Here is a 24,327-nt window from a genome sequence, read left to right as displayed (position 1 = left end):
GTGAAAAAAGCCCTTTCTCTTGACCGGATTTAAAGCCGGGTCTCTCAAGGCGAATGGCGATAAATCCTGGGTAAGGCAGGCACACATCTCACGTTGAAAATGTGCCCGTGTTTGCCAGTCCTATGCACACAATGCGTTTTTTCCAAGGGTGGAACATACCCTAGCATGGTTCGGAACAATGGCCGAGTAAGATTTGCTCATTGCGTCAACCACAGTAATGTATATTGCAGGGTGTGCAGAGCACAGACCAACCCCAGGCATTTGACCGATGTGCAATGTTCAATTGTAATGCAACACTACTGAATGTCCAACTCCTCAACGCGACGCATTCCATCTGCGATTCACGTTACCTTGTCTCTTTCCACTCACCCGGATGACTATCATTCATTGTTAAACTAATTATTTGATGATGATGATGATGTTGCTGGATGCAGTGGTGCAACAAACAATAACACTGTAGCCTAATAGGGTTTTTCCCCTTTTTTCTGGCAACAAAACTAACACCATTTGCAAGGAATCATGCTTACATTAACCACAATACTTGCAGTCAAATGCAAACAAAAAACAATACTCTGATAATATATGCATTGTCTTTCAAACTGATTGGTCCACATCAGAGACAGCTTTCTTTAGAGCCTGGTCTCATATGGTGTTCGACCAGATGACGCCAAAAGGCGCACAGTTCAAAGACAACGCACTACCAGAGTAATGAGAGCTCGAGGTGAGCAGCTACATCATGGGACCTCCTTGTTTGCATTTGACTGCAAGTATTGTGGTTAATGTTAGCATGATTCCTTGCAAAAGGTGTCAGTTTTGTTGCCAAAAAAAAGGGGAAAACCCCTATTAGTATATTTTGGTACTGGCAAAGGAGGTCCCATGAAACACTGTAGCCATCAAAGCAAAACAATAAACGATATATTTTATATTTTTACCAGGTAAAGCCCACTCAGCTATACAGCTCTTTTCCAGAAGCGACCTGGCCACAAGTGATAGCTCAACGAAGTGGCTTATCATGTGGAAATGTTTCGCAGCCAAATACTCTCAACGCATGTTGATTCTAAATATGGAAGGAAAAACCGCAGGACCTGGAAAAACCTCTAACACGACCACGGGGAGAGAGACACGCAAACTTCAAATATTCAGGCGTAAAGGTCGGGATCGAACCCACGAACACATGTCTACCAGGCGAGGTAATTAACATCTTACCACTGTGGGCACCCATAATAGGTGACGTTCAAGACAAAGGTCATTCTTCATAGAGCATCCAGTTATTGTTTTTCTGAAAAAGCGCTACATTTGTGTTGAACTGATTATTTGGTCATGCTGTGTTGGCAGTGGTGCACAAAGCAAAATTAATAACAGCACATTTATGTGCCATGAAAAAGGTGCATCATTCGAATTATCCCCTTTAAATCTTTTTTTTCTTTTGAGGTCAAAGTGTTATTGACGAATGTGTATTTTTTGGGGGAATTTGTTTTGGCTGCGTTGAACATGCCCTTAACAAGTGTACTTACCTTGCTGAGACATGTCAGCCCAGCAAGTTGCACAGCATACAAGGTTCACTGTTTAAATGTCAAGACAAATACTTCCTGATGAGAGGTGGTGGTGGTGCCACGTGTAAAGATATTGTTGAGTAGCAAACTGAGATGATAATAATAGTTAATTATTATGTTGATAATGATGGAGAAGATGACGATGACAATGCATACATTATTCTGAGGCAAAGATATAAAAAAAATTAAGCTATGTAATGACAAAAAAATATTATCTAAACTTTATGGCAAGCTGACCCTTCGTTTAAATATATTATTTGGTCAATAAATCAATCAAACTTTATTTAATATAGCGCCCTTCACAATGGTGCTCAGGCTCATTCCTCAAAATAATAAGCATATGATTGGCATACTCTTGGCTTTTTTTTTAGGTAAAGTCACGTAGGTAAAAAATTAAATTAAAAGTTAATAAAAGTAATAATAGAAATAAAATAAAATAACAAATCACGACGTTTCGGAGGCAACACAAGTCTCCGTCATCAGGTGGGACCATCACAGCTAAAATTACTGCATCTAGAATATGATTGGCAACGTTGCAAGCAACAAACATGCCCAATTTATACTGTCCATAGAGAAGAGACTTCAATAATCCATTGCTGATCTTATCCGTTGGCTTATGGGATGAGCCTGCTAATGTGTAAACGGTTTTCTTGCCAGTGCCCGTCAAAGTAACATTAGCAAATAAGCACTAGCTGAAAGACTTTGTGAAAATATATATTTGTTAGTTTCTCAGCCTCCCAGATCTACGTTTCATTTATTTTCCATGCGGAGATAATACATTGAAGTTGACGTATTTATTTTTGTATATATCGCTGATAATGGTCGGACTAGATTGGTAAGTATGTTTTTAAGCAATATTGTTGTTTTGAGCTGACAATCCATGGTGTAGAGAGAAGACACTTATCGAATAACATCTGGCAAACCGGCAGTATTTATTTAACACATATGACTGCTAGCTAACAAGGCACAAAGGGGGCCTAAACTGGTTCTGAGTTTGCACACTCATTAACACGGCTCTGGAAGACTTACAGACAAAGAGACTGCCATATAAAGACACCGCGTAGAATAGTATCCCAATCGGTAATGTGACATCGCAACACGAGCTGCACAATCACTGAATTACACCGGTCACGTGTGTGTTCTCAGTGCCCCTTGTTTGACGTTAAGATTCCGTGTTTGACGTGAGAAACGAAGTGAATATGTTAAGCCCAGCCCTGAAGCAAAATGCTTAAGGGTCTGACCGCCAAAGCAAAATTACAAACATACACAATGGTATTTTAAGGTTGTTGTTTTTTATATACGTTTAAATTTTACATTTATACTTTGCATTTATAGTTACGATGACTTAAACACACTTGGACATGTCATTTTCGTTTTAAAAGAGAATCTGCATGATCAGGAAGTATTTCTTTGGTTTTTGCTTGTTCAACTAATCTATATTTGAACTCATTTGCAGATTATTATATGGAGATATATATGCATTTGTCCCTTACCTAACTGAAGATAGGCTTCATCGTCTTGGTTTTTTCGGTAAAGTCACGTAGAAGGGAAATAATAAAATAATAAAACATTAAACATAATAAAATAATTCTCACGACGTTTCCGCCACAACGCAAGTAGCCGTCCTCATGTTGTGGCCGAAACGTCGTGAGAATTTTTTTATTATGTTTTATTTTTTATTACTTTATTATTTCCCTTCTACGTGACTTTACCGAAAGAACCAAGATGATGAATCCCTGCAGTCACAAAAGTTTTAACTCGAAATTTGAAGATAGGCTAACAACATTATCAGCAAAAGGCAAAATTCCTAGTATTACCAGACTGCTGTTGCAAGTCCTGTTTGTGGTCTACTATTAAGGCCGGCAGAGCAAACGAGATGGTGGTGTGGCCACTACCACGCCCTCACTTCCTTGACCTCTCTCATGCTGACGTAGACACTGTCCACGCGATACTCATTTGAGGCCGAGTCAACCTAAGCTTGAGATATCACCCGCCACTAATGACAGCCATGAGTGGGAATTGAACTCGGGATACAGTGGTTAGTAGTGATGTACACGAACAACTGCACTACCATTCCCCACGTCCAGTATATTAATATATGAGCTTGAAATATTTTGTGGATTATATGACGCACTTCAAAGAAAAATGGTGTGGTTGGATCTTGCTATCCGGCTTATAAGCCAGGGAATACATTACATACAAACATACGTACAAATACGTTGATTAAAGTATCGTCTTTGTATTGAAAGACATTGTGAATAAAACAAAAAGAAACCTATCCCTGCCTCAAGTGAATTCACATTTCGCGGCAATTATTCATCAGCCGTTCAATAACACGAGGCATGCTGCACGGCGAGATTACTAACAGCATTCTCTCTCTGTGGCTGATGGACAGTGTAATCATAGCAAGGACATCTGAGCACTTCTATTTCAATCAAATCCTTCTGGGTCTCTTTAATGCCAAGAGCCATCCGTGACCTTCTGTTGCCTGACAACCGCCACCTGTATTTTGAGCCCCTTTTGTGTTCCGAGTTTCGTAATCTGCCGACAGAAATACAACGAAATTACAAGTTTCGCACGGTACTTTTTTTTAAAAAACAATTAGGCCAAATATGCCACTGCTTTCAAGTTAACTTTCAAAATGTGCCTGTTATTGCTTGTTAAACGGCGGTGTCGTAACGTGACTCTGGACCCACAGGTTTTTTGGGGTCGATTCATGTGTCCGCTGCTGCCTGTTTGCCTTGCTTCTGATTCACAGCGAGAATGCACCGATGCCCCCCAACGACGACAACAACAACAAGAGCAACAATAACAGCGCCGGGACATCTCCAAGGTGATGCGCGGTGGTTCAGGCATTCACTCCGGCAGATGTTATGGCAACCGTCATTTCGCTTCCAGCTCTGGGAATTCCCAGCAACTTGGGTGCGAAACGTCGGACATCATTCCCGCGTCTGAAGACTGCGCGATGCACAACTGCGAAACCCCTTCGCAGCAATGACACGGAATGAACTGCACGTGTGATCCCCAAATAAGACTTGCAGAGTATCTGCTAGTCACATATGTGCGTGCTCGAGATAGCATGTGTCATTTCATTGTGTGGGGCCCCGATACATTCATGCGTTTACCAGCTGCAGACCACACGTACGCATGTGTGTGTGAGGGCGTCTGATAAGAGAGGACTTCATTGTGAATTGGGCAGCCCCTTGCGATAAACAGCACTGTGGTGGTCATTCCCTCCATCCCCGTCAAGAAAAAGAAGTGTTTACATCCAGCACGAGAGTTAAAAGTAGAGTGGAGAAAAAATGGCACAATTCTCACACGAGTGTCCAAAAGAAACGCACCAATGTTTACGCTCGAGCTTCCGATGGAGCAGCGACCTAGTTTATACGTTCAGGACTTGAACTAACACAAGGCAGTGTCCAATGTTAATATTTGAACGCTACGAGGAAACATTCGCAACTATAATTCATATCTACGAGGAATGTGATGATTCGTTGTTTAAAACGTATTTTATTACGAGCAAGATACTTGCAATAAATTGTGCGTCTAGAAATATTGACGTGCCATTAGGCGAACGGAACGAATGAGACGGAGCCAATGAGATGAAATGTACCTTTGACAGACAATGCAATTGAGATGGTTACAAACGAAACAAAAATAACACTGGTCAACACACTTTTTTCTGGCATAAGGTATTCCAACGGGTTTAAGGTAATTTTGGGGTGCTCATTCCAAATCTGGCATCAGTTTTTATCTATAACATCAGGTTTTTGAGTTATCAAATATTGCATTTTCAATAAAAAACTGCAGAAGAAAAAGATTAAATAAATGTGGATATCTACATAAAATGATATTATAAACACACTATCTTAAAAATACAGCACCATATTTTAACACTAAAGCAGTCACTGACTCGCAACAACTTGCAATCATAAGTGACAGAGTTAATTTCGGGTAAAATCAATGAAAATGGGGTATGCCGATAGCATAAAATGAGATGTGATAGAGAAAATCTGAGATCAGATTTGGAATCAGCACCCTGAAATTAGTCTAGAACAGCTGCAAAAGTCCAGGCCAGAAAAAAATGTTTTTTTTTGTTGACCAGTGTAATCGAACCTCAAATATCGATGTCCTTATTTTAAAGCCCTAGGGTCAATCCACAGACGAATTAAGGGTTAACCATGCTGTGTCGGTCGTGGGGATAGTTTTCAGCACACTTCACCAGATAAATGAGACGCGAGAGGCATTGGAGGGGCCGTAGTGGTCAAGGCCAGTTCATGAATGTGTACCACTCTACCCATAACAATATATTTACATTCATCTAATGAAGAGTAATTTTAAAATAAATATATAGCATCATTTTCTTACCATTGGTGGCCAATCAAAGCCACAGGTGTTTCCTCAATGTAATCAATTACATTTTTAATTAACTTGACTTTTACATTTTAAAAATTTGGTTTATAGGAGCAACCGATGTCAAATGTTCCATGCCCTGAGAGTCCTGCCTTGCGAAATAGGCTTTGTGGCTAAAGTCTGAATGTTGCAGTTCCCAGAAAAAACAACTGCAAGTTTGCATCACTTATTTTTTTATATATACAAACATTACAATTCATGGGGTTTCTGACTCACGTCCTGAAATTAAGTGAATATGGAAGAGAAAACGAGACTGTGCGTGTGTGTGGAGGGGAGCGCTGGAGGTGGGGATTAGCGACAACCCACGTTTGATTCCCGGCCACGGCTATCATTAGTGGCTGATTACTTGAACCAATTCTGGGCATCTCCTAGGTCGACTCAGCCTTAAATGAGTACTTGGGGCAGATTGTGAACATCAGCAGTGGGGAAGGACAAAAGCAACCGGACGTGGTGCCGGTCACACCAGCGTTTGTTGCGCCATGCGAGCCTTCGTAGGTGCTAACAGGACGGTGGTCTTCGTGTTTGTGGCTATGGGAGATCTTGAATTGAAGCTTTCGTGACTGCAGGAATCCATACTCTTTGGTTCTTTCGGTAAAGTCACGTAGGTAGAAAAAATAATTGTATTATTTTAAAAATGTTTTTTTCTACCGATGTGACTTTACCGAAAGAACCAAATAGCTATGAGAGATCTTTGCTTTTATTTTGTGTCCATAGGATAGCTGGTATCGTTCTTGACGAGACCCAATTGGTAACACACACACACTCACTCTCCCACGTCCCTGGTTGATATGTAAAACCAACAAGTTTAAAGTACACATTACACGTGTGCTTAATGAAGTGTCAATTCCAGAGGTTGTAAATGTCCATTAACATAACATGTGCTAAAGCCATTGGACTTTGGCCATCGCAGCAAAGCACGATGCAAACCACTGCTCCGTCCATCTATATATATAAAATCGTGCATGTCTGTCTGTCTGTGTATGTGTGTGTGGATTTCGGACCATACGCACTTTCATTGGACGGCGGTTGCCCCTGGCAAAAGCTAACGACGCCTTCGCCGCTTTCATTGGACGGCGGTTGCCCCTGGCAACGAGTAGCAACTTTTCTCCGCGGGGTGGACGCCATTTTTAATAGCGCGGGGGGGGGGGGGGGACCGGCACCCATACCCAGCGTTCGCCGGGTGGGAAAATCAGGCAAGGCGGGAGGCTCTGCACGGTGCTAGGCCTTGACACCCAACACGCCACTCTGAGGTAAATTCATACAAATTTCACGTCCTCTACAGAGTGGCGAGGGAGGCAGAGTGGCGAGGGAGGGACTCAGCCTCAAAACGAGTAACTGGTGTGGCGTATTAACATCGCCACTGGGGAGACAAAGGCGGCCGGCCGTGGTGGATACAAGTCCCGGGCGAAGCCAGGTAGTACAGCTAGTAAAATATACAACTTAAGAATGAGATCCGAGTCATATGTTTACACAAGTAATGGTGTCTATAAAGACATACATTTTTTATTACCCATAATACGTTTGCAGACCTTTAGTATTTTTTCGTCGTCTAAAATCAATTCTTACAGGCCCCTTATTACCATCACACAGTTAATTTACAAACAAATATGTTTTATCAAAACAACCGAGTACTGCAGTAGATTTCAACTGGCTTTGATAAAAGCAAGCGGCTGTCACCAGCGTTGTTTTAGTTTTTTTTGTCACCAAAAGGTTTACTGTCGCCTCCCCATTTGACACAAGAGAACAACGGCAGCCGGTCGGTATGTGCGCCGACAATACGAGATCTGCGTACGCCAACTTTCAGGGTCCACTCGACGACGGTCGTGTGACAATACAACCGCAACTCTCACCATTGGAACCTCATTTGCCAGTAAAAAATATGATAATTGTTTTTTTACCCTTCTATCTGGCAACAAAACTGACACCTTTTTTACAAGGAGTCATGTTTGCATAGACCACAATACCTGCAGTCATAATGCAAACAAAAAACATAACTCTGATAATGTATGCACTGTCCTTGAAGTTGATTGGTCCACACCCGAGATAGCTTTCCTTAGAGCCTAGTCTCACATGGGTTGGACCAGATGACGCCAAAAGGTGTCAGTTTTGTTGCCAGATAGAAGGGTAAAAAAACAACTATCAACCGCAACTCTGCCGACGCGCACACACACACACACCGACGTGAACGACCCGCCTATTACCAACACGTGTATTTTCACCGCACCATTTACATGCAACCTTTTACACGCAAGCAGCTGTAAAGCCAAGACACCTGCTCGGCATCGGCCACATCTTCGTGGTATGTAGGTTCATCCAGGGTAACCGGCGTCTAGAATATTCATGACGACGAGATATGCACTGCGATGGTGGCCCAGTGGGAGAGAGAGCGAGCGGCTCGCAATCGGAAATGCTGCGAATTCAAATCCTGGCTGGGGGATGACTCGGCCCATCATCCCTCTGGGGGGTCGATAAAATTGGTGCCACTTTTACGCGGAAGTCGACGGCGCTTGTTCTGTGGCGAGACTCGCCCCTGCGCCAAGGAGACTTAAGAATTCCCGGCACTGGTGGCAGGGCTGTAAACGGGACATAAGCACCAGTCCAGTGCTCATTTGAGCAACAAATCATTTTTTATTTTATTTGCAGGATAAACCAGTCTGCATGGCCACGGTTATACCACGTGGCCACTGTTGATTTTTTTCTCTCTCTCTGGGTCCTCCGGGTTTCTTTCCTCCACATTTAGAAACATGCATTGAGATTAGATTATTTTTGTGCTATAAATGGCCAAATGATGGGCCACTCTGTTCAGCTATCATTTGTGGCGAGGTCGCTTCTAAAAATAAGTTAATACCTCAGTGGGCTTTGCCTGGTAGGATGGGGATGGATTAGTGTTCTATTTGTACGTGTTTGGGTGATTTGTTTACCTTTCTTGTACTTTGTACTATCGTTTTTTTTGGTACTGTTTGTTGCTGTTACGTTCTTACCCCGTGCCCCTACTGGACATCTGTGATAAAGAGCTTTATAGCTCATCGGATTCCTCCTGTGCAAATATTCTCATCATAATACGTGGCCACTGTTAAGCGTGATGACTCCAGGACAAGTACAGAAGACTACCAAGTGGCATAACTGCGGAGGTTTTCGCAGTCATGCCGTTACGGCTCTACGAGTCGTTGCCGGTGGCTCGGTGTCGTTGGGCGCGACGTCCGACGTTTTTCCTCCGCGAGCTGGGAGCTCACTCAGGAGACTGAACACTCAGTTATACATATTCTATGGGTCTTTCGGTAAAGCCACGTAGATAGAAAAATAATACAAATATCACGACGTTTCAATCGCAACACAAGCAATCGTCTTCAGGTGAGAGAAACGATTGCTTGTGTTGCGATCGAAACGTCGTGATTTTTTTATAAATTTTCTATCCACGTGGCTTTACCGAAAGACCCGTAGAATATGTATTCCTGCAGTCACGAAAGCTTTAAGTCAAGACTCGGTTATACAACCCGAAGAAAAAAAAAACAAATCAGGACAGCGCTGCTGAGTTGTAGCCATTAAAGCCGGATAGTCCTGTAGTCAGGGTAAACTTTTGGCTTTGGACTCTGCACACTGCTGAGAAGGGAGTGAGTGAGTGATTGATTGCTTGCAACACCCACGGGCATTGGACGTAGGCCCAACATTCGGTGCTGGCTCAAAGCCCAAGAGAACGTGAATCCTTGCCCTGTTACAATCCATTCTGCTTCGACATTGTAACGATTGATTTGATTATATATAATTACCAAATGTACACTGGATTCCTATTGGCTATGTAAGGTGGTGGTACAGGTGCAGTGCTGTAATTGCTCAAGAGAGCATTTGGCCTACTCTTCCATGTTGGCCTGGCATCTTGGAAGATGTATTAACTATGTAATTATAAGCAAAGTAATCTCTGAATAAGCATTCATTTACAAATCAGTAATTATGCCGTTAATGAGCATTTATAACACGAACAATCATTACAATCGATTCTGATGGTCACGACACATGCATGAATTGTGTTATCATCAGCCAAGATCAATCCACTGCTGGATGAAGGCGTTCCCAAGTTGTCACTATCTCTCAGGATGCTGCCATAGAATAATCCACCCAAGAACACATTAATCGTGTGCGTAACAATCATTTAAATGTATTAATTCGCGTTCATAACTTGCATCGCCGCTGCAGATTCTGTCAATGTACACCCCTGTCCATTATACACGCAGAGGGGGAAAACTAATTTAATAATTCCTTAATCAAAATCTCGGTCAAGAGTTCATCATTGCTAATGCTGTTGATGCCACCACACCTCGCCATTGCTTCCTTCCTTCCCCTACATCCTGCGGATTGTAGAAGAGTCGACACCCAGTCTTCAAGGACCGCTCTTCGTGGATCCCATCGTCTAGCTTTTTGGACCTTCTCCACTGGTCACTGACCTCAGGATTAGTCACTTCAATGGCTGCCTCGAAAATCCGCCCTCCGCCTTCTTATGCGCACGTCCCCACCCATTGCAACCTCCCCATCCTGATCACATCCACAACACGCCCGTGCTATGTCCTATTAGGGGACATTAATCAAAGTGGCGTAGAATCGTGACACGTAACATCACATGGAGGCTCAATAGTAATAACCCTAATCAACAGGATAGACTGAGTAAGTAATATTTTTTAGCCGTTTGCCAATCTACTACTGGATGAATGCCACGGGGTTATTTGACCATACTTCACCATGCTGGTCAGTGTGAGTTGGTGAAGCAGCAGTACTGGGTTCAAATATCAGTACTCACCGATGTTCACCGTGGCTGTGAATCAAACTCCGATCAAGAACACGCAATATCGTAGATTATAACCAAAGTTTAAAGGATTAGCGCCTCAGTAGCTTTAACAGCCCGACATTTATTTTGTAAACTTGGATTTCATTGAACGTCTCTTTATATGCCGTGGGGCATCATTGAACATCATGTTAGAACTATAGACAATTATTTTAAATATATACTGTATATAAATACATGGGCATATATTCAGATCAGTTATCTAACTAATGTTGTAATTACATGCCGAGCAACCTCAAGAGTTGTTGTTCTAATAACTCTGCAAGGGGGAATTATCTGCTTTGTGTACTGTTGCTAAGATCCCACACGTCTTCCGAATAATGGGGGTGAATGCATAATCACATGCTCAACATATTCATTAAAACATCTTTTATGTAAAGGCGTTAAGACAAAGATCCCCCGTATAGCCTTAACAGACTGCTGGGGCAAGCACCGTGAGCGAGCACCTGTGGAAGCTGGCACATGGCACACGATGAGTGGGTGGCCAGCACCACGCCCGACCGCCTTTGTCTCTCCAGTATTAATATTTACACACCGCACTAGCTACTCGACCTAGGGGAGGCCCAGTACCGGTTCAGATAATCGTCACTGATGTTGGCCGTGAGCGAGAATCAATCCCGGGTCGCCGGATTCGTAGCACAGTGCGCTGACCGCTACACAACCACTCCCCACACACACGAACACATGCAACTTGAATCCAGCTTAAGTACATTTATTTTGTTTCACCAGGTGAGAACTACAGAGGCCAGGATAGCCGTATTCTCGAGCGCGACCTGGGTTATGCCGACAGTAGAGCTCACGAGAGACCCCACAGCAACATGAAGTGTTCTTCACCTGAAACCTAAAAACCTTCAGAAAGGACTGTCTTGACGATGTTTCGCGCGCATTCATAGCCACCGAATTTAAATTGCAATGGATTAATGTGCACGCTTGATAATAATGACAATAACATACAGCCCAAATTTCGATTGAAAGCTTTCGTGACTGCAGGGATTCATCTTCTTGGTTCTTTCGGTAAAGTCACATAGAAGGGAAATCATAAAATAATAAAAAATAAAACATAATAAAATACAATTCTCACGACGTTTCAGCCACAACGCAAGCAGCCGTCCTCAGGTGAAGAACAGGTCTGTCGGAAAGACAACGTCTGAATGAACGACGCTGTCTTTCCGACAGAAGAATATACAGCCCTTCGCCAAGCCTTCTCACACCAAGTACGTTTTCGGGGTTTGTTAGTCCATTCTTTATTTATCACACTCGTAAAATTCTAACTTCCACAGCGACGAGCGTGCACAGCCGAGGGTGAGACCCAGGCCTCCTGGACTATTCTAAAGAGAATCATCAAACGTATCTGATTTAAATAGCAGCATGGGATTTCCTGCGGGAAAATTTTCGTTTGTCACATTCAGGTAGGTTAAGACGTGCTTACAGTTAGGGGGCAATTACTCAACAAAAGGCAGTGCAATTTGAATCATTCCACTCCAGTCAGTGCGGCGTTCTGATTGCCGGTTCATAGGAACAACACGGCTATCCTATCGCAGCAAGCGCAGGCTGAGCATGCTTAGCATTGCATGTAAATTGTTTATCTGGGCTGCGTGTCCGCAATAAAAACAATGACACTGTTTTATAACTTCATCACAGCAACCGGCAGCTGGCACAAACCTCTGATGAAGTCTGCGTCATTGAAATGGCACCAATAAATTTGCATTCCGCGCAATGCCACATCATCACCCTCGTCAACATTTGTTCAATTACTCAAGGGCACCATAAATCGTTATCTCTATGAGGTTTGCCTGTTAGCAGGTTGGAGAAACTCGAATGCTGCGTTCCCATGACCACTGGGAAGCACAGCCCTGGGCAACACGGTGGCGAGATGTTAACTATCTCGCCTGGTATACTGGTGGCCGTGGGTTCGATCCCGAAAATGATGCCTGTATATTTGGAGTTTGCATGTTTTCTCCCCGTAGCCGTGTGGATTTTTCTCTGGGTCCTCCGGTGTTTCCCTCCACATTTAGAATTAATGTGCGTTCAGAGTGTTTGGCTGCTATAAATTTTCACGCGATAAGCCGCTTCATCGAGCTATCATCTGTGGCCAGGTCACGTTTGAATCATGCCACTCCAGTGGGCCTTACCTCGAAACATCAAAAATAGCTTAACAGTTTTAATAACGGCTCGTCCCAGGTCATTCATCCCCATTCCACAGCTCTGCATGCCCAGTGCCTACCATCCAAAATCCATAAGGAAGTAATCATATTTGTAAAAAAAAAATCTCCATTTTTTTTCATTGTTGCCATCGGCTTCACGCCACGAGGTGAAGAATCGAATCGGAACTCTCGCAGAGCACTGCAGCCCCACGTGCCAGTGGTGGCTGACGCACGTGGCCTCTGCAATCCAGCACTGTGGAGTTGATCGACCACAACAATTGTTGCGAAACTCTCATCCTGTGGGCTTTCGAGGTACTATAACTCTGGCTTGCCGGAAGAAGGCGGTACAGCAAATGCGGACTCCACCTGTTCCATCTGTATGGGACAGATTGTTACCCCCTCGCACGTGTGTGGGTTTTCTCTGGGTGCTCCAGTTTCCTACCATATGTAAGCACTCATTAATTGGACGATTACATCTTAATATACAGAGGGCAGCAGGGCTCTGGGGGGAAACTGACACTGGCTCACCACGTGGCTGTCTTTCCCGCTTGTCTGCGATTCCTCGGCTCTGCGGGCAAATACTGTGCATGCTACAAGTTTTAATTGTTGTTATTATTTTAACAGCTGCAGAAGTCACCAGAATGATGGCATCGAAATTTGCAGCTCTAAAGGTTCAACTCCAGGCCAGGGTGGATTTAAATCAGAAAATGTTCCATTGCTAAAACGGATACACTGAAATAAGCCATCCAAAGCTCGCTGACAGTTCGTTACATAGCAGAGTTAATAAATGGCCAAAATGCACTTTGAGTGAGATGTGGTTCGCAAGCAGTATCAGGAGAAAGTGTTGCAGAGGATTGCACTCTTGCGACTTTTTAAATGTTGATTATGGTACATTTAGTGCAGTTAATTGATCGGTAGCTTGCGCGTGGTGGGGTAAAGCACAGGTACTCCTGCCTTCACTTCACAGCCGTCTATCCAGCATTTAGGAGTAGACCAAAATACCCCCGAGGGGGGCTCTCTCTCTAATTAGCTGCAGCAGAGGCCCTTGTGCTAATGGCGACGTGAAGAAGAAATTGCAGGGCTGCACCTTTTCCTTTACACATACGTTACTGCACATCCTGCTGGTTGTTGAAAGATCAGAGATATTCTTTGCTGGCTGAAGTTGCTTAAGTAAACTAACTTCGACAGGCACAACAAATCAATGAGGACTTGGCTGGCTTATTTTATTTGTGATTGTTTTTTTTCTCCTCAACCAACCGGATCTAGCTCATTGCGAGACAGATACAATCTAGACGAGAGAGTGGTTTATTGGTTATCTGACCAAATGTGCAGATAGAGCCGAGTGCTTTTCTTTGCACGCAAAAAAAGGCTATTTTTTCCCCCCAAGATTTTGTGTGGTGCTTCCATTGAAGTTATTTTTAAAGACTCTTCGAAAAAGACCCGACCCGTTCCTGTGAAAGCTCCGAAACAAACCGCATCTTGGTTATGACAGTTGTTATGGCAGTTGTTTACCGTCCCAAGAAAGAGATCCTATTTCTGGAGACGGTGTTTCTGATTTTCAAATTCAACTTTAGTCCAGGAGTTGCAAGCACCTTTCGGTGAAAGCATTTCTAATGCACAAGTGCACGCCGGCATTTACGTAACACCCACGGCGGCTTTTGCAAGCTGAATAAACTGTGGTAAATCAGTAGCAAGACATTTATGGCCAAGACAGGGAACACAATGGCATGTTTATTCCAGCAGTGTCTAACGTAAGCACAACACCAAATACAGTAACGTTTCTGTGTACAGTCCTAAATACCGCCCGTTTCGTCTCCATGGAACTGACTACGAAAACACATATGGAGTCTTGTTGGCCTCTTATAAGGCCCTATACAAGGCATTTCATTGATCGCTTGATTGACTGCAAATCAAATGGCATCAAGGATGAACACAGTCCTTGGAAATTCTGTGCTGCAGGTTCAGTGAATTACAAGGAATCAGAACACATCAAACCCTTTGGTTCCATTCCAACCCAGAGGATATTTAATTGATGTGTGACAAGCCAGGATAAGGTGTTTGCCTGTTTGTCCATAGTTGATATTTTACAATATGAGATTTCTCGTATGTTTTTGTTTGCCTTTATTTTCATCTTCTATGTCTAATTGTTATTGTTTGTTCCATTCCTTCAATAAATGTCTCGACGCTTGTCGCTTTGAGATGACGAAATTATTCTGACAGTTTGTGTGCTTATTTACTTATACGGAGACGCATATGCGGCACAAATGAGGGCACTTGAGGGATGCTGCCGCAGTGGTGTAATGGTGAGCAGCACGCTGGAACTGCGATCCAGAGGTCACCGGTTCAATTTCAGCTCCTGGCGAGGCCATTGAAACAATGGTGAAAGTTTACTAAATGCCCCCCGCCTCTGTCCACCCAAAATGTACATGTAGAGACCACAGTCAGTCGATCGGCAGGTCACACGTGGTGGGATAAAGTCTAAGTACTCCCACCTCTTCCAAGACCTAGAAGAATAGGCCAAACACCCTCTACAGCAGGGGTGGGGAACCTTTTTACTGCCAAGGGCCAATTGCATATTTATAACATCATTCGCGGGCCATACAAAATCATCAACTTAAATATTAGCCCGTTATATTTGGTCAAACATTTAATTAACTCACCCCTAATGCGATGGCTGGAACTGCTTCTCTTTGGCGAGACGTGTGATGTTAGCTGCTATTGACGATGTTGCTACTACTCGCAACTGCTTTTCCAGGTTTGCTCCGAGATTTATTGAATTTCGAGTCCCGCCTGCGGTTGCCTTGGCAGGGCCAGACTAAATGATTTCGCTGGCCTTGTACGGCCCGCGGGCCGGACGTTCCCCACCCCTGGCCTAAAGAGACAATTGTCTCTAGAGCTCCCTCTCTCGAGCTCCCTCCAGTGGAGGTAATTCTGCCAGCAGTGACATGAGTGAGAAATTGCAGAACTGAACGACTTAAAAAACAACTACTTTAACGCCCACTGAGCTACATAGCTCTTTTTTCAGAAGCGACCTGGCCACAAATGATAACTCACCCAAGTGGCTTATTGCGTGGAAATATATAGCAGCCAAATACTCAAAAACGCATGTTAAATCTAAATGTGGAGGGAAAAACCATAGTACCCCGCAGGGAAATCCACGCGACCATGGGGAGAACACGCAAACTCCAAATGTACAGCCGTCAAGGACGGGATCGAACCGACGTCCTGTAGTTTGCTGTGTCAGGTGGTGGCGGGTTTAACGACACATACATATATTTACGCGATCTAACCCAAAAAAAACTCTATTATGGATGAGATTGGTCGCGAAAGCCTACGTGTTAAACAAGGTGAAGTAGTTAACATCTCGCCACCGTCGCCAGATGGTTTTAACCTTTTGGAGGTCAGTGCTGTGTGCGCACGGCTCGGGATTGGGAATGCAAACAAAGGGAAACTGCGGTGAGAGAGAGAAATGGTGAAACGGCAACCGGTGCCAGCGCCAAAACATCGTTTGGGCAGGATAGCGGGAGGCCACCCGTGGGATGCCGGTCAGGTGAGGAGCAGGCCGACAGCTGGAGTCAATCTTCACTTTCCTGCCAAGAATTGCTCTGGAAAATGTGTCTAAAAGGAGAACATCTTGAACGTCGTAGCACCTCGTCCTGTGTCCGACGATATTGCCCATTAGTTTTTTCTTCTTGGTTCTTTCGGTAAAGTCATGTAGAAGGGAAATAATAAAATAATAAAAATAAAACATAATAAAATACTATTCTCACGACGTTTCGGCCACAACGCAAGCAGCCGTCCTCAGGTGAAGAACAGGTCTGTCGGAAAAACAGCGTCTTGAAGATGAATCCCTGCAGTCACCAAAGCTTTAAATCGAAATTTGCCCATTGGTTGTTGTGCGCGGCAACAAACATTGATAGAACAACAAAAGAATGAACTCGTGTAAAAAGTTGTTTGTGATATTTTACATGCGTATGCATGCCATTAATGTGCCATGCTATTGAAATGCATGCAAGGCTCTGGGCAGAGGAAAGCTTGCAATATTTACTTGAATATCAGTGGCTCGTACATGAAGTAGAAAAAAATTATAATATAAATTTACAGCTTTTTGTCAATCCACTGCTGGATGAATGCCTGTGCATGCCGTGAGCATACTTCACCACGCTGGTGAGCGTGGGTGTGTCAAGCTGTAGAAAGTGGAGAGGCATACACCCGACCCAGTTATGATTTTGTTTTTTACTGGGAGAGTTAGTTGTAATAAAACATTTGTAAGAACACAAACGAAACTGTAGCTGCAAAATGGTATTTCCCCTTAATAAGTCACAGGGGCTGGGAATGTGAAGTGACTGTGTGTGTGTGTGTTCAAATGCCTTAAGAGGGTGGCTGCTGACTTGAGTTACCTGCCTGAACTCACTCCGTCTTAAAGTGTCGGCTCAAATTTCCAGAACAATATTTACTATTGTGTCTTCAATTACATCGGTGTCCTCAGGTCCACTGTGTTGTTAAAGGCTCCAATATCCCCCTTGCCCTGAGTCTGAACCGCGCGTACCTGCCAATTCCCCGGGATAAACTACAGGGCCGGGTTCTGCGTGAAGTAAATAAATAACCGTGTTTCAACATTTCAACCACCGGGGTTGTTTCGTGACCACAAAGATGATCTCTACGAAGCTCTGAATCGACACACCGCCACGATTGTGGGGTCACGATTCAACGCAAAGATCGGTTATTTAGAAACATCCATTTATTTGAGTATTTGGCTGCTGTACATTTCCACGTGATTAGCCACTTCATTGGGCGATCATTCGTGGCCAGGTTGCTTCTGAAAAAAGAGCTGTATAGCTCAGTGGGCCTTACCTGGTAAAATAAAACAAAAATTGTAAAGTATACTCTTTGGTTTTTTCGGTAAAGTCACGTAGGTAAAAATGTTAATTAAAAAAATGAAAACAACTACATTTTTGCAGTAAATTTTTTAGTTGTTTTCATTTATTTAATTTTATTTTTTACCTACGTGACTTTACCGAAAAAAACAAAGAGTACGAATCCTTTCAGTCACGAAAGCTTCAAATCTAGAAGTAAAGTTTTAGTTTATTTTGGATCAGTATGTATGTATGTTGAACTTCTTTCGCAACGTAGGTAGCCAACCGTGCTAATCGTATCTGAGGAATAGAATACGTCCAAGAGGATGTCCACTCACAAGGCGGAGCGATGGTAGATTAATTACACTGCAGGATGGCGTCGACTTGGGGAGGCCCTCACCCAGCAGTGGAATAACCAAGGCTGACAACGACGACGACGACGATGATAGGGATAGTGCTAAGTGCTTTGGATAAAACTGCTAGATAAATTGCTAATCATCGTTACTTTTTAAAGTTCACGATGCATGCATAAAATCTAATTCCCAAGCATCGGTGTTCTTAAATTCACGGACGTTACATGCAAGTACAGTTTCCCTACGTTTATTACCAAACAAGGCAAGGAAACGTACCAATGAGATTTGTAGAGACGAGACACGAGTCAATTCCTGAATTAAATCTCTAACCATTAATTATGACAATGTATCTTATTCACAGTGGGGGTGGTTTGCGTGTTGAAAGTGCACTAAATGCACCTCGAATAATGACCACCTTTACACAACTCAGGACTTGAACAGATGATGCAATGATACGCTGCCTGAGTTCCCTGATACGAACATTACAGATGCCCCCAGCAATTTAGCTACGCAGGTAACAAATTCCGTTGAAGGGGGCCCATCATTTAGGCCACTGTTCTTCATCAAATTTCAGAGGGTTTGGCCACTTTCACCGATAAGACATCATCAGTGTGAGGGCCGCCAAACATTTAAAAGCATTGAAGTTGACAGCATGATGGGGGGTGTTTTCACATTTGTGTATTGTCTGGGGCCGCACTAAAGGCCACCAGGGGACACCTGTGATCTACGGGCCTGCGTTGAAGAACACTGATTGAGGCCGATTCAATATGGATGCGTGTATCCATAGGGATGCTGCCTAATACACCGGGCCAGCGAGTTGATTACGGCGGTTGCTGAGCGAGAGAGCGGACGTCTATCTGCATAGAGGCAGACGGACTTTATTCTTTTTACTTTTACGGCGACTGCGCATCGTTATCAGAGTCATTCACGGCGTGGAACCACTTCGTGGACCTTGGACGCCAGCGGAGGAGGAGAGAAAGAGCGCGCGCCCTCACTCCATCATCACATTGGCACCGGCGAGATATCCACCAAAGCTTAGTTATCAGGTTATAACCAATGTTCTTAATAGTTAACGGAATTTATTCCAAAATGGGACCTTTTTGCCAGTATCAAAGTATGAAAAAATAAGAATAGGTTTTATCCTTACTGGCAATAAAACAGGAGGTGTTAAGATGTTCAAACACCAAACAGAAACCTTTGTGGTGAGCATGCAAACAAGCATGCTCTGATAATATATGCATTGTCTTTCAAACCGATTGGTCTACACCAGAGACAACTTTCTTTAGGGCCTAGCCTCACCAGTGTCAGACCAGAGAATGGCAAAAGGCGAACAGCACAAGGACAATGCACTATCAGAGCATTGATATCTCGAGGTGAGCAGCTGCAAAAATACATTCCCCCTGCCACCCACTGAAACCTACAAGCCCCAGACAATTTTTCACGATTGTAAACCCATGTCCCCCTTGAAACCCAAGTAGTGATCTTACCTGGTCACCGAGCCAATCGAATACATCTTCATTGACTAATGAAGAGAGATACGTTGGGTAGTTCCGTCAAAACAATACAAAGCTTTGGGAATGGGAAGCTGGTTTACTGGCTCGTGGTCTCAACGTGTGGCATTGCAGGTCGCTAAGAGCATCTTTCACTTGAACTGAGAAGTTGAACCCGGCCGGGTGAAACGGAGTGTGGTGCTTGCAGTTGGGAGGTTGTAACTCCAAAAAACCTGCTCATGGAGTGGAGGGAGTTCAATTCCACCCTTCATTCTTTTCATCATCACCATCATCCATGAACAATCCACAAGCTATCTCCATCGCTTACGATTCTGCCGTGCAATAATCGGCTGAGCACACGCAGCACACGAGCTGATTCCATAGCTCCATCTACCCGGTTGACGTCCTGTCGCTCGCATTCCATTCCTTGGCTACAACTCCAAAACTACTTCTAGATTTGAAGCTTTCGTGACTGCAAGGATTCATATTCTTAGGTTTTTTCGGTAAAGTCACGTAGGTAAAACATTAAAATTAATAAAAGTAAAATAAAATAAAAATCACGACGTTTCGGAAGCAACACAAGCTTCCGTCTTCGGTTTGAAAGACAATGCATATATTATCAGAGCATGCTTGTTTGCATGCTCACCACAGCCCGACAGCTGTACCCGCTTGATACAGCTGTCGGGCTGTGACGGTTCCACCTGAAGACGGAAGCTTGTGTTGCTTCCGAAACGTCGTGATTTTTATTTTATTTTACTTTATTAATTTTAATGTTTTACCTACGTGACTTTTCCAAAACTACTTTTTAACATGGTCCATCATCCCTACCAGCAAAGTGTCCTGCCTTCTGATCTTCATCCCTCTGGGGGAGGGGGGGGCGTCAACAAAATGCGTACCAATTTGTGGGAAAGCCAACAATGGTTGTCTCCATGGAAAGCCCCACCATAGGCATGTGGAATTTCCAACCACAGGCTCAGAGCTTCGAGTGTGGAGCAGGCGGCTGGCAGGGGCTGCTGGGAAATGCGTCGTGTGGCCTGTTCAGACGCCCGCTTACCCGGGAAATGGTGAGCGGCTGGCTGAAGTCCTTCCCTCCAACCAACCGAAAGCCCCAGGGAGCAGAGCCGGTGAGGCGCACTTGCATGGTCATGTTGAGACTCGAATGGCGTCACAAATCTGAAACAATAAGAGAAAGGAAATAGTACACCAGATGCATGTCTGAGATTGAAAACTCATTTTAGATTGAAAACTGGTTTCTTTGCAACTGCTTATTGTGTTTAATTTGTAGTCCTTTGCCCGCAACTCTGATTAGCACGGTTGGCTACGTACTGTGCAAAAGAAGTTCAACATACATACATACCGCATATACACAGCCAATAGACTGAGCACCTGCTATGTGATGTGACTATCACACAGATACGAGTGTTTCAATGCCGTTTTGCGGCTGCGATCGCTTGCCCGTGTCACTGCTGGCGGAAGAGCTTCCGTTGGAGGGCCCTCTAGAGAGACACTCTCTAGAGAGACACTCTAGAGGGTATGTTGGCCTACTCTTACACACTGGCAGGACACCACATGCGGCCTGCCGATCAACTTAACTCTGGCGCATCCATTTCGACTGCTGGGTGGGTAAAAGCGGAGTGGATTTTTAGTGGGATTGCTCATTGTTTCAACTGAGGTTCAACCGGCCACCTCTATAGTCCAGTAATGGAATGCAACCAGGATCACATTCCATTACTACTACCGAATGTATACTTTTTTAATTACATATAACAAGCATCTTCACAGTTTACGGATATCCACATCACTCTTTCAATGGGTTTTACAAGCCTCAACGAGCTGTCACCTGCTTTAGGGCAATATTTTCAAATCAAAACAAGTATGAAATGTAAACACTTTAAAACAAACACTTGCTTTCTCAGGATCCCTTGGCAGAAGCCTGATTGACGTTAAACTGTTACCAAAAGGTATGTAAGTGTAGCGTCTTTCCGGAATTGTGACTGAACCAAATGCACCTTTGCCCCTGCCCTCCCGACACAATGTGTGAATCAGACCACACACAATGACAGAAACAAACGGGCAACATCATCCAAGTCACAGGACTGGGCCAAGACAAAGAATAGAAACGTCTATTCTTTCAATTCTTTCCAGTTTCTAAAAGAAGGATGGAATTGTGGTAATGAAATTTGTATGACAATGGGGCAACGATCCAGGTCGCCTGAGTTTGCTTCCTCGACCGTGGCCTGCGATAGCATCAGTGGCGAGCGACATCAGTGGCGAGCGACATCTTAAGCATACTCTTTGGTTCTTTCGGTAAAGTCACGTAGGTATAAAAAAAAAAATCACGACGTTTCGGGCGCATTTATTTTATTTTCTACCTACGTGATTTTACCAAAAGAAACCAAAGAGTATGGATTCCTGCAGTCACAAAAGCTTCAAATCAAGATTGACATCTTAACCAATTATGCACGTGTCAAGCCTTCACCAACCCACATTGAACAGCGTGGTGGACAATGGTGAAACGAGTCGCCACGCATGAATGTCACAGCGTTGCGAGGCCTTCATCCAGCGGTGGACTTAATTCTAGATTTGAAGCTTTCGTGACTGCAAGGATTCATACTCTTAGGTTCTTTCGGTAAAGTCACGTAGGTAAATAATAATAATAAAATAAAATAATAATAAATGAAAATAACTAAATTAAATCACGACGTTTCGGAAGCAACACAAGCCTCCGTCATCAGGTGTAACTGCTCCAGTAAAATCCTTCACACGCTACAGTAATTTTACTGGAGCAGTTACACCTGATGGCGGAGGCTTGTGTTGCTTCCGAAAAGTCGTGATTTAATGCAGTTATTTTCATTTTTTATTATTTTTTTTAATTATTTTTTTTTACAGCAGTGGATTGACAAAGAGCTGCAGTAACTTTTCGCAACGTTTCAACTCACAGTACTCTCATACTTTGTTATAATATTCATGGCTTGCAATATCACAACGCTGTGAGCGCATCGTGAGAAATTTTTCGGGTAAAATTAAACATGTTGGGCACCATCAATATCGGGGCGTATAAAATATAGGGAAAAATCACGTTCAGTCACGCCAGTTCAGTCGCAGGGAAATTTTGACAGTTGGAAATGGGTTGACACAATAGAGCTTACATATACCAATTATGTAACATCCTCTTCACAGAGAATTCCATGCTTTGCTAATTTCCTGTAACCAAAACAACTAGTTATTTCCTGGCGGCTTTGGGAATTTAACCATGAGCCATAGATGCACATATACCCTGGCTCCTGTGGTAAGCATGTTGACCCACTTTTGTATTGAGCCAGCCCCATCATACTCCAGTAAGAAATCCATGAAGATATATTTGTTTTAAAGCCAGTGCATGATTTATACAGGGTGTCCGACAAAGAATATACCACGAAGAAAGTTGCACAGCTGTATTGTTGTTTGACCGTACTGATGTAAATTTGATGCGAATATATGTATTGGACTTATCAGTTATAGTTTTAGATTTGAAGCTTTCGTGACTGCAAGGATTCATATTCTTAGGTTTTTTCGGTAAAGTCACGTAGGTGAAAAATTAAAATTAATAAAAGTTGATACAGCTGTCGGGCTGTGACGGTTCCACCTGAAGACGGAAGCTTGTGTTGCCTCCGAAACGTCGTGATTTTTTTATTTTTTATTTTTTATTAATTTTAATTTTAATTTTTTACCTACATGACTTTACCGAAAAAACCTAAGAATACAGTTATAGTTTGTTGTGAATGTTGATTGGTAATTTAATTCTATTTCGGGAGAAACCACATTTCCTGATATAACGTACAAGTCCGCCCGTCCGCCCGACAAAGCCATTAGATTTTTTTCTGAGGTTTAAAAGAAAAGAAAAGTCTATAACTAGCAAACCAAGGGTCCTTGAATAATCTAAACATCGCATTGTTCATGCTGTCATCATCCATCCCTACAGCTGTGTTGCAAAATGTGTTCTCATTGTTTGAACGCCGAATCAGATTGATTCTAATGAATAATGGATGATGTATAGAAGTGTATTAATAATTCGAGAATATCTAATCAATACCATAAAACATTTAAATAAACTAAAACGTATAAGTCTATTACATGTGTTCATGTTAAATTCACGTCAGCATCTCGAATAACAATAAAAACCAGTCAACATTCTTTTTGCTATATTAAATTTCGGACACCCTGTATTTCAGTAGTGAACGCGGTATTTATAGCAGTGACATAGTGCGATTCAGACTGGAACAAACATGACCGTCTACCAATGCCTCCCTAACCCAGACAGGGCTTTGTACGCAATGTTCTGCAGGATGTCAGTGGAGAGGAGTGAGCGTGGGGCGTTGTGACGTTGGTCGTGGCCGCGCGTCGCTTTTTTGGCAGAGGAGCGGTTCGAGAGGATGGGTGTGAAAAATGTTCCCCCCCCACCCCCGCCCTTTTTAAATCCTTTATATTAAGTTCGCTTGCGTGCTTGCGTGCTTGCTTGCTTACGACCGTGCAAATCTTTCGGTCGTTTTTTAACCCACTTCCCGTGATCCAATCGAGCTGACATTTTCCACACAGACTCGTTGTGCGTGACAATTAATTTTCGTGAAAAAAAATAAAAAATGTTACACTGTTTAGGGAAAAAAAATTACATATTTAATTACCAATTGCTTAATGCTGGCAGACA

General features: G+C 43.3%; 1 pseudogene; it reads right to left on the bottom strand.

Annotated features, from left to right (window-relative positions):
• The window catches only part of LOC133354565 (PDZ and LIM domain protein 3-like), a 127,271-nt pseudogene that overhangs the window by 92,301 nt on the left and 10,643 nt on the right, over nucleotides 1-24,327 (bottom strand).

This window comes from Lethenteron reissneri, chromosome 47 (genome assembly GCF_015708825.2).
Source record: "Lethenteron reissneri isolate LAM-NWPU_2019-01 chromosome 47, ASM1570882v1, whole genome shotgun sequence".
NCBI lineage: Eukaryota > Metazoa > Chordata > Hyperoartia > Petromyzontiformes > Petromyzontidae > Lethenteron > Lethenteron reissneri.
This window is presented reverse-complemented; position numbering and strand designations above follow the sequence as displayed.